We start from the raw sequence: 12,062 nt of genomic DNA, 5'->3' as shown, positions 1-12,062 counted from the left end.
CTTGCACTATTGTACAAGGCTGTCTGGGTTGCATGCAGGATTGTTTTGTGCAGGAAGAGGCACCTTCCTGCACAAAAGCAATCTAGAGAGGCATTTTCCTCTTTCTATGTGTCTGGGGAGTTGTAAGGTTTTGGCGCCGCCTCAGGTTTACGTTATTAAGTAAATCTGGGGCAGCATCGAAATGCATGGATGTTGTGTGGGAAAACCCGCAGCAACGCCCATGGAACACCTCCCTGGCGCAGAGTAAGTCAATGCAGTAATTTAGGCTGGCTTGGCTTACTCCATATCTATGAGGCCATGCAAAGCCATGAAAAGTGGCTTTGAGTGGCCTCATAAATAAGGTTGATAGGTTTGCCCTTCCAGAATGGCAGAAACATCGACGCTCTTGTGGAGCAAGCCTCTCATGAATAATCCCCTCAGTTTATACTCTTCTAAAGGATACTGTCTCGTTCCCCAGACACAGGAGCCGTGCTGATAGTAGGGGACACTTCTTTATTCACTGGTGTCTACATCCTAACTGACCCTCGGTCCTTGTCCCTCCTGTTCCTGTTCCTACTCCCAGCTCCGCCCCCCAACCACTAGACTGCATCACGACACGACATCTCCCCCCTTTCTTAACAAACAAAATTGATTCCCGAAATGTCTATAGTTTCTTGGTCAGCTGTACAGGGCTGCCCCGTCTGTTTGAGTCGTGAGACACATCTCCATTACAAACTCAAGCTCAGTCTGTTTCTCACGCGTCAGTGGGGTGCAGTCTGTTGGAGATACTTCGTTGTGTCTTTCCGGCTGTCTTGACAGGAGTATCGCTTCTTGTGATGTGGCTGTCGATGGCTCCGCTAGATGTCAGCTGTCCGTATTCTTTTGTAGTTCTAGTTTGAGTGGCAATTGATCTCTTACATGTGTGGACGTTGTTTTGGTTCTCTTCCGAGCGCCTGCATGCACTTCTATTTCTTGTTGTCTTATTCGGTCAGGGGTAACACTGTCCTCCTGTCCGTGGACAGGCATACCAGACAACATCGGTGCACATTTCCCTTCTAACTGATGATGATGATGACCTCTCTTTCCCAACGTGTTGGCCCTTCTGGGTGGGGTGACTGGGTGGTCCCTTCCCACCCGGCAGGTACAGTCACCTGCATCTGTGCTTCTTCTGTGCCCCCTTTGCGTAAGCCTTGCTGACCCCTTCAATGGTGTCGGAATATTTTTCACGTCATGATGTTCCTGGGGCTGACATGGCATGTTGTTTTGTGGGGAGTTCAGGCATTGCGGGTTGTTGGCCCGAGGTGTGTTACTTTGGATAGGGAAAACGGTCTTTGCTTCCACTGTGTTTTCAGGTAATGGACACCGTGACCGTTGTCGGTACCAGGATTCTGTTGATCTAAGTGATCGTCCGGACATGCTTTCTAAATCGGTCAATGACACACTCCTGGAGTTGATGTTATCAAGGAGACACTCCTCTGGGTGCATCTCTTGAGGTGTCTCTTGTGTTATTGCTGTGACGGGGTTGTTTGCTAGCCACGTATTTATTTCTTTAGTTTGGTCTTGGAACATTCGACTCTTCTCTGTTTTCTCCTGATCACGGATGGCTTGAGCGTATGCGTCTTGAGTTGTTCGAGTGCGTGTGTGTATCGGTTTCTGGAGATGACGTGGCTTGTCCCCTCGCCTGCGTTTGGTCCTTTCCTCATAACCGTTGAGTCGACTGTCGTCGGTCTCCTCTGTGTGGTCTGTGTCTCTGCTTGATGTTTCTCCAGAGTAGTATGTTAGTTTCCGGAGATACCGTGACTTGTCCCCTCGCCGGTGTTTGGTGTTTCCATCATAACCGTTGAGTAGACTGTCTTCGGCCTCCTCTGTGTGGTCTGTGTCACTGCTTGATATTTCTCCAGAGTAGTGTGTTGAGTGACTTCTCGACGTTATGTCAATCAGGCTGTCACAATTCCTGGTTGTCCCAGTCTTTCGTATACCCTTATCCATTGTCCTTTGTGTTAGTGACTTATCCATTGTCCTTTGTGTTGGTGACTTAGGGGGTTCCTTGTCACTTTGTCTCTCACGATGTCCTGCCTCTAGTCCGCCTTCACTCCCCCTCTCTCGGGTTTTGTTTGTCTCCGGGGTTTTCTTCACGGACCTGGGGGATATCATTTTCCTTTCCTTTGCCCTTTGTATTGTTGACTCAGGGAGTTCCCTGTCACTTTGTCTCTCATGGTATCTTGTCTCTGGTCCGCTGTCACTTCGTCTCTCATGATATCTTGCCTCTAGTCCGCCTTCGCCCTCCCTCTCTCGGCCCTTGAATGATCTTGTGCTTGGTGTCGGGTTTTGAACAGCCTTCAATCACCCGCAGTCGGATTGCATCTTCATTTGTGAAAGTGTCGAAGTGGCAGCATTTCACTAGACGTTGCAGCCGGGTAATGAAGCTTGGTAAGGATTCTAATCGTTCCTGCCGTGCTGCGTTGAAAGCAATGCGTTCATTATCCACGTCTTCCTTTGTGTAGAAATGAGCGAGCAGCGTCTCTCTGAGTTCCCTATATGTCTCTGTGTCTTTTGCTCAAAATGTTTTGATTACGCGTCGGCCTTCGTGACCCACCAGCTGAAGCAATAGTAGTCGACATTTGTTATCCCTTCGCTCGCCGGTCGTTGCGAGGAATTCGTCCAACGACTCCAGCCACCTTGACCATTCGGGACCTAAACAGTGGTCGCTGGTCTGTGCCACTGGAGGAGGTACTCCGATGCAGGGGCTGGGTTTATGCGTGTCTTTCCTCACTGGCATGATGTGTTGCGTTTGATTTGTTCGTGTTTGCTTATGCTTGTTGTTTGCACTCACCACGGCTTGTTCTCTTGTGTTTGCCAATGTATGTTGATGTTTCCTCTCGTCTTTACCGCTGTTTGTTTTGTAGCTGCTTGTGCTTGTTTGACTACATTTCACACGTTTGCTTATGCTAGTTTCACTTGCTTGTGCTTGCTTGGTAACATTTTGCTCTCTTGCAGTCGCTCGTGTTTGTTCACTCTACTGTTGTCTTTACTTGTGTTTCTTTTCTTATTCTATCTCTTGTGTTTACGCAGGCTTATTTTATTACCTGTTTGTCGTGCATTTACCAATGCTTGTTGTATGTGTGTTAGTCTTATTCTGTCTCTTGCACTTGCTTATTATTCCTTCTTGCATTTGCCTGTGCTTGTTTCTTTGTTAAACCTCTTGCATTTACTTGTGTTTTTCTTTTATTTTTTCATTGACTTCAGAGGGTTGCATTTTCTCATGCTTGTTGGCAACTTCCCTAGTTGCCTGACTTTAACATGGCCGCCCTATGTCTTTGATAGGGAATGTCTATGGCAGCCTGACTCCAAAATGGCCGCCCCCCTGAGATCTCGTCTTTCGCGAGATTTAGCTCTTTCCTTATGCTGCAGGCATTCGGCACCCATTCACAACACTCACCAGGTGCGGGGGCCCCTTCCTGAGCGCAGAGGCTGCTAATGTCTCCACGACTGTGGCGAATGGCACAAGGGCATCTGGGGTGAGCTCCCAGCGTCACGTCCGATGACTCACGCCTCAGGGTGAGTTCCTGATTCTTCAGCGCACGATCGCGCTTCTTCAGCGTTGTATTTGAGAAAAGGTGTGTGCAGAGGCTGATTGTTTGTTGGGTAGGACTTGCCCTCTCATTCACGATCGGTGCAGCCGCTCGTTGTGTGCTTCCCGATTTTTGCGCCGTTTCCGCGCTGATTCTCACTTTGGCCACTTCCGATTTTCGCGCCGTTTCCGCGCTGATTTCCACTTTGGCTACTTCACGCCTGGCGTCTTCTTTGCTTAGGCAGGCAGCTTATATCGCTTTGGGCAGCAATCAGAGGCAGCGTGTGAGCCCTTCGATTTTCGCGCTCCACACGCGCCACTCTGACACAGGCTGCAGGCTCTCTGTTTACGGCCGCTTACAGGCGGCAGGGGTTTGAGCGATGTGGGTGTCTGAATGACCATCCCACCCTCGTCGCCAGTGTCTCGTTCCCCCTAAAGAAGACACAGGAGCCGTGCTGATAGTAGGGGACACTTCTTTATTCACTGGTGTCTACATCCTAACTGACCCTCGGTCCTTGTCCCTCCTGTTCCTGTTCCTACTCCCAGCTCCGCCCCCCAACCACTAGACTGCATCAAGACACGACAGGTACTCACAGTTCATTTACTCAGAATGAGACACGTTTTGGCTTCCTGTCGGGGAAGTTTGCTTTTGTATAACATTGATGTTGTGCTTCATTCATTAGTGCTTTAATAACCAGTATGTCATTTCTGCAAAATGTGTTGTTCGTTCTGCACTAAAATCCAATCCGTAGCCCCGAGGATGATTGATTTATCATCATAAAACATGAATTGAAAACTGAAAACAGTCTACTTACTTTCTTTTTAGATGGCTGAAAGAAAGATTCGTTTTTAGTATTGGTCCCATTCTGGCATATTAATTCTGTGTCCCGGGAGGCTGCTACCCTGCCTCCAAGTTCACATGATCTAGCCCCTAAACATGCTGTAAAATTGACCAGGCTTAATGGCCATAACTATCTTTTAGGTAACACAAACGTAACAGGAAGAAAGAAATGTACAATGTATATTTAGACCAACCACCTCTGTGATTATGAAAGTATTTTTGGGCCTACACTTGCAGCTTGAGCAAAAGCTACACATGTCTGTGTAAAATGAAAATATTACGAGGACAAAAGTTGACTCTGGAGAGTAGCTAACCCACTTAAAATTGATGCATTGGAGCCCACGAGGCCTGGGTGCATAATTTACAAAAGAGGGACTTGTCTGTGAACTTTATATGTCCCTTTTTACGCATAGGCCAAAGTAGCTATTACTAAAGTAACAGTTTGCTTATGAATCAAAGTCGTATTGTTTTATAAGTTAGGCTAAGAAAAAGCTACAATAATCATTCACAGATGTTCAACTATTTTGATCAAACATTTAATATCTAATTCTGATTAGATTCAATCGGATTTTTGGTAGATATATATTCTTTTTATAAAATCTGGTTGATTTTAGCCTGTGAGATTTTACCTTAATTGATTTAGATCTGCAAGGCTATCGCTTCTCTCTCATGGCAGTAATTAGTACCCTGGTGATCAAGGCTCTTCCTGAGATAAGACTGTAGACCTAAGCCTGTTGACAGGAATGGTGTGAAGAGTTATTAATGGCAACTGATCTTTGCGTGTGGGAGAGGATTGTGGGCAGCAACCGTAGATGATGATAGAAAAGAACATTCTGGAACCTTCCAGAGCAACATGTTAATACTAAGCACTGCTACAGTGGCAGGGACCCTTTGAAGCTTCCAACTGACCTGTCTTTGCTGCCAGTAAGGGAGATCCAGGCTGCAGAATCAGCCAAGACTGCTATTCAGGGATGTTTCTTCGTTTCAATAAGGCAGTCTCTGAATAGAGATTATGACCTATAGACACTGACATACGTGTTCTTTCATTTTAGAACATAGGGGCATATTATCAAGGTATTTATCTCCGCGTTTTTTTGGCTTTAAAAGCCAAGAAAGCAGAGATAAAATTATCTCCCCATCAGCAACAGGGTGCTAACAGGCAAATTCGCATGTGAGCACCCTTTTTCTCTATGCTTCCCCTTGCATCTCTAATGAGATGCAAAGGGGGCGTTCCAGAGAAAAATAATAGGAGAAATGTTGTTAAGCGACATTTCTCCTATTATCAAGGATTTCGCTAACCCTGTTACCGCGGTTAGCACTGCTTTTTTACACCTGGTATTTTCCTGACTTAGCCATGATATCCTATGGAAGGTGGGTATCATGGCTACGTTTGAGAGCCCCTATCATCAAGCTAACGCCAAACTTCGAGAGATTATCGTTGGTTTTCCAGCGATAATCTCTCATTTGGCAGTTAGCGCGAGGATTTTTATCACTTCTGAGATAAATCTTGCTAATAGCAAGTTATCTCTGCGATAATTTCCGGCAATGCTTAGTGTTAAAAAATTTGTTGCTAAGCATTGTTAGCGATAAATATCGCTAATCGTTGGTAATATGCCCCATAGTTCTCTGGAATACTCTACAGTAATGCTAACATGAACTGTTGCAATTGAGGACCTAATGGGCTATGGGAATTTAGGTAGGATTAGATTAGGCATTTTCTACAATCACTGCCTAGAGTGCATTATAACAAGGGCTTCTCACCACTATCCCCTTAGAATATAATTAAACTTGAAAGAGAATAGAAGAAGAAGAGGTTGTCTATTTAATGGCTGATAGTGACTGAGGGAACCCTGCTTCTGAGTGTATACTTGCTCTGAAAGTGTTCTCAATGGTCAGACTGACTCGCCTTCTGTCACATCATGGACAGAAAAGCCAGAGGAGAGGGGTTCCTCACTAGAATGAACAGCTAGCCAAATGGGAGTAAACTGGGCTTTTCTTGAAGCTTAGCTGGCATGAGTAAATGAGCATGCCTCTATATGAAGAACGGTGGCCTGGATGCTAGGGGGTTTCTCTTGTACTTTTACAAATGTAAGAGTAACCATGAAGAAGTTTTCTATGTTATTAAATCTTGTGTCTGTCAATTTTATCAATGTCCGGATGATCAGTAGAAGATGCTCAGGCTGCTCATAAAAAAGGCACAACTACAATGGACAAGATTCTCAAGTACATTCTGCCCCCAGTTTTTTTTTTCATGAAAAAAGGGTTCAGTAGGAGGTATCCAGACTTGTGGAGCATTCTAGCTACAGCATCCAACCTTAACCTGCTAGAGGGTTTCATCCTTCATAAGAGTGACTGCGTCTGAAAAGTAAACATTGTGTCCGTAGGAAAGTGACAAAGCTATCTATTTTTGGCTCCAGACACTGTCAGGATAACACAATCCAAATCCCTATGTGTAGGGAGTGACACGAAATAGGGTTTATGAAAGCCATAAAAAAAACTCTTGATAATCTGCCACAGGAATGAACATTGCCTGGGCTACATTGGAGTGAGACAGGTCTTCAGAAAGTTCTTGTAGTACTTGAGCCCAACTGCTCCGGTTCCAATAATAACTGCCTCTTAAAAATCTATTCAGCTCGAACCCCCCTGTCAATTAAATGTGTACCTTCCCTCCTTATGTGATAGAGTTCTCCCGTTGCATAGTTGATTTACATATAAGTCCCTAGTAGAGTGCACTACATGTGCCCAGGGCCTGTACATCAATTGCTAAAAGTGGGCTTGCAAAAGACACACAATTGATGGACGGAATGCAGAACAAATCAAAACATTCACCCCCAGTCAAGAGATCTGGGTTAAATCCATCATTCTTTTGCTCATCTTGCCACCTGAGAATAGACCTGGGTATGTGCAAATCAGTCTTGACCCTGTGCCTCAAGGGAACAGTCCAGCCCAAACTGCCAAGTCAGGTCCTCCCTGGACCGGAAACAAGCATCCTAGGACTGGTTTCAGGGTTTCACCCCTCATCAGCAAGGATACCTCGTATCCAGTGGCATAGTGAGCCCGGGACCCACGTCTGGGCAGACCCGGTGCACTTAGGGCGAGAAAGCAAAAGACACACAATGGACAGAATGCAGAACAAATCAAAACATTCAACCCCAGTCAAGAGATCTGGGTTATAGCCATCATTCTTTTGCTCACCATGCCACCCCAGTTTAGACCTTGCCATATGCAAATCAGTCTTGACCCTGTGCTACATGGGAACAGTCCAGCACGAACAGACAAGCCAGGTCCTCCATGGACCGGAAACAAGCATCCTAGGACCGGTTTTAGGGTTTCACCCCCATCAGCCAGGATAACTAGAATCCAGTGGCACAGTGAGCCTGGGACCCACATCTGGGCATAACCAGCGCTCTTAGGGCGAGAAATCAAAAGACACACAATTGATGGGCGGAATGCAGAACAAATCAAAACGTTCACCCCCAGTCAAGAGATCTGTGTTAAATACAACCTTCTGCTACCCCAGTTTAGACCTGGCCATATGCAAATCAGTCTTGACCCTGTGTCTCATGGATGGGTTCAGCATTGCTTCGTAGAGGCTTGGTGGGGCTGCATGTGCCCTCCTCTAGCTAATTGATTTACCCACCCCCACAGCCCCTGTCCCACCCAGCCATTTTTGGCTGGAGGGATGGCCCCTGAGGGACTTCTCTACTAGACCTGTGGGACAAAGTATCCCTACCCTGCCCCAACATATCTTTTCCTAAACATATTCCCCGAGTCCTAAAATGGCTGCCATCAGGTCGTTGTTTATATGGTGGCAGCCAACCAGATCTAGCTTTTTTGCCAAATTTGGTGTAATTATGCTCAGTGTGTTTTTTGCAGTATAACTGTGCAATTTTCATGTGGGAAAATGCGTTTTCGGACCCCCTTTTTCTCAGAATCTGCTTGATGAGTCAGCTCAAAATGTTCCAGGAAGGAGTTAAGGTGGATGAGACTTTTTATGGAAAGTTTTGTAAACATTTGTGAAACAACACAAACGTTTTATGCAAACCAAAACTGCTTTCCCTACGGAAACGTGTTCCTACAGATAGAGAAGGTGCTGTATAATTTTATTGGTTTTTTTGTCGCATAATTTAGATAACTCTTCTATAAATAGGTAGTCTAGGAAGCATGATTCTAGTTTCCATAACAATGATGAAGCTCTGGAGAGTGGTTTATGGATGCTGATTTAATGATGAAATATATATGTTACACAAGGAACTTTCAAGGTTTTTCTTTTGCATATTTCATGGTTCCGTGTGAAATATGGACTGTTTACTAGTCACACGCGTACACACCAAATACAATGCTTGTTACAATAGGACACACTATGTCCATAGTCATGTCATTCATAATTTAATAATTTTATGAAATGTCAGTAGTAACAACATTTATTTCATTTGTGAACTCACCTGTTGCACCAAAAGTGAGTCATGAGCGTTGCATTTGGTGACTTATAGTTTGCGTGGCAGCTGTGCGGAATATAGTTTGGGGAGCTATAACAAGGTACTTCAGGGTTTTTCCAGTTTTATTTCATAACCATAACTGATCTTTCCCTGTGTTTTTGATTTAATAAATTAGTATATAAATATGCCTCTGTGGAGTATTAGTGTACCTGTGTGCAGCTATTGATAAGGACATGGCTTGTGAGCCATTATGTAGCTCTCCCCTTCTCCCCATAAGACAGGTGATTAGTTTGTTAAGTGACTTGTGCCTGTAAAGGCAACACCGTGTCTAAAGGTATTGCAGATTCTGTAATGCAGCCTATTTCGAATCATCTTTATTTATTTTGCTGCATAACATATATTTGATCAATATTAGACTGACATCTATAGATGACAGATTCTTAATGTTTTATTCACCATGACAAGTTAAAGGTGCTATATTGATGTCATTCTCCGTTGTTAGAGACCTTTTGCAGATAGCGTACTTTGGCGACATTTTAATGCGGCTTTCAAAGCACTGGCATAATTAGTGAGATACATTTTGGGAAAATGTATTTTTACACAATATTTACATAATGATAAATCATTGGTCCATTTACATGGTTTTAAGTAGCTACTAGTATAGTATACTTTTTACAAATAATACATAAGCAAAAAATACATCGATTATAGTAATTTTGAAATTTGGTGAAAAATGATTGATCCATTTATATGATTTTGAGCTAACAAACAATAAACAAATACAAACATAGTTTTTACTTCGGGTATATTCAGATTACGTTACATATTATATAACATTTTTGTTGATTGATTGGCTATTAAAATGAGCATATTTTTAAATTTTCGGCAAGGTAAGTATGATTGATTGTAGTCTAGTGGAATTAGCTTACTTGACAGATAGGATCATGACTGCAAGACTGCACGAAAATTCACAAATTGGAAAGTTGACTGGAATCCCAATGCTGCTGTTGCTAACTTTAACGAGTCAATGTAACAGTTTTAAAAGCGGTAGTTGTCAACTACGGCATGTTTATCTGAACGCTATTGATTAACTGTTTGAGATTTTTTCAGTGCTAAATCAGTGCCAGCCCTCAGCTGTTTCTACTTCTAAAACTTTATTTACAGTAAATGTTTCCAGTAATCATTCAGAAGTCTAAACGCATACTCATTTACATATGACCATTACTATTCAATTAGAACACTTTTGAAAATCCGCCTGCAGCTTAGATCATCGGGATCCTGGAATGAGTTTTCAATTTCTTAATTTCCCGTGCACATTAGAGAATTTCTTTTTTTAAATTGCCTTCTTGAAACGTTGCGCAGCTCCAACATCGTAGAGAATTAAAAATGAAAATCTGTGGGAGGCCTGGTATATTCCTCTTTAGACAAATGAATTTGATCTCATGGTGAGTTTGGTTTATTTCACACTGTTTTCTGATCTAAATAGCAATGAAAATGACAGGCGTACAGAATTAATGTATCGTCCATCGACTTTCAGTTAGATTATCATTAAACTTTTAATGCTCACTTCAATTACACATTTTTGATTGTAGATTTTATCATGCACGTAACTGCTGCTAGGTAATTATGCGACATGTCAACTTCACATCAAGGAAGATTTTTTTACGTATAGCTTTCATATACGTTACCAATCCTAATGAAATGTGTCAAGCTCACAATATAATTAGGGGTGAGATTGAACTTTTAATTATACATACACTGTTAAGGAATATCAGGAAAATTCGTCCGGCAGGGGGTAGTCCGAGTTTCCTGATTTCTCTACTGCTAAAAGATGCGTAGTTCCTTCAGACGGCTGCATTGAACCTACATAACTTACTGAACTGTCTAGGTTTCCTCCCCCCTGACACCTACTAGTATTCCGTGGGTGTATGTAGCCTGCACTGTGATTTCCACCATTTTCTGATTGATATATCCTGGAGCATGTACAAGAAATGTTGGATAGCATGTTCCGCTGTTCCACCTTCCCATACACCTTATCCTGTTTTTGCTTCAGGATGATCAATGAGGGATGTGCTGAAGGTGGCACCCTCCCATGTAACACTGCTGAGTGTCAAAGAAGGCAGTTTGGACAGTCTGAGGGAGAAAGAGGGTGAGGTGATTTGAAGAATACAGGATTGGTTTTGGCAGTTTTAGGTTTTGCTGCCTACAGACAGCTGTCTGTTAGCAAATTAACCTGCTGTTTCCGTTAGAGACTTAGAGTTGGTTTTGGGTCTGCCCCTTGCTCACAATTCAATGTCTTTATTGTTTATCTCAGTTCCCTCTGCCGAGTTTGTTGGTGTTCCTGGCTATGGTGTTCCCGGTGACACCACACGCTGCCCATCAAGCAGAGGGCCAAATTTAAGGGCATCTGCATTGCCCACAAGGCTCCTCAGGGTCAGGCACCTATCTATATTAAACAACGACTTAAGAAATACATCCCAGGCCACTCGCTAAGGTCTTTCACGGAGGGCCTCTTAAATTGCTCACGCTTTAACTTTACCACTAAAGGTGGCCAAGCCTTCTCCGTCCTATTACCCAAACTTTGCAACAGGCTGCTTAGTCAGCTTCGCATGGAAAGCCACCTTCTCCCCTTCAGAAAAAAACTGAAAACCATTCTCTTCACAGAAGCTTTGGCCTAACTATATTCCACTCTCCTTGGAATCTGACACTGATCTTCTTGAAGCGCTTAGAGACCTTCTGGTATTAAGCACTCTACAAATCTAAATTAACAATAACAATAACAATTCTTGCGTATGTCTCAACCAAGGTGCTTACTGTGTTTAGATTAATGAGTTGTATTCTTCCACTTCCATTTTGTCTCTTTTTCCTTGTCAGGAGAAAGGCCTCTTGCAGCATGGTTTAACCCTGTATCCAAAGAAGAGGGTACCCAACTGGCCCTTGTAGTCCACTTTTTTGTCCTGGCTATAGGAAGGAGCTTGTCCCAGGTCACAGATAGCAGTCCCATTACTCTTATAATCCTCTGCAGCTCCAGAAAGAGTTCAGGAACTGGTACCTGGGTGCCACATGTATCCTTAATCTAGAAACAACAATGGTCCCCAAGAGTATATAAATTCAGAGTCAGATAAACAATAGTCCACAATGGGAACTATATTGGCCACTGTCCAGCCGGACAGGGTAGTTTATTTTTTACAATGAAACAATTATTGGGGTGTGAAAGGGCACAGTCCTGTAC

This window comes from Lissotriton helveticus, chromosome 1_1 (genome assembly GCF_964261635.1).
Source record: "Lissotriton helveticus chromosome 1_1, aLisHel1.1, whole genome shotgun sequence".
NCBI classification, from domain to species: domain Eukaryota; kingdom Metazoa; phylum Chordata; class Amphibia; order Caudata; family Salamandridae; genus Lissotriton; species Lissotriton helveticus.
This window is presented reverse-complemented; position numbering follows the sequence as displayed.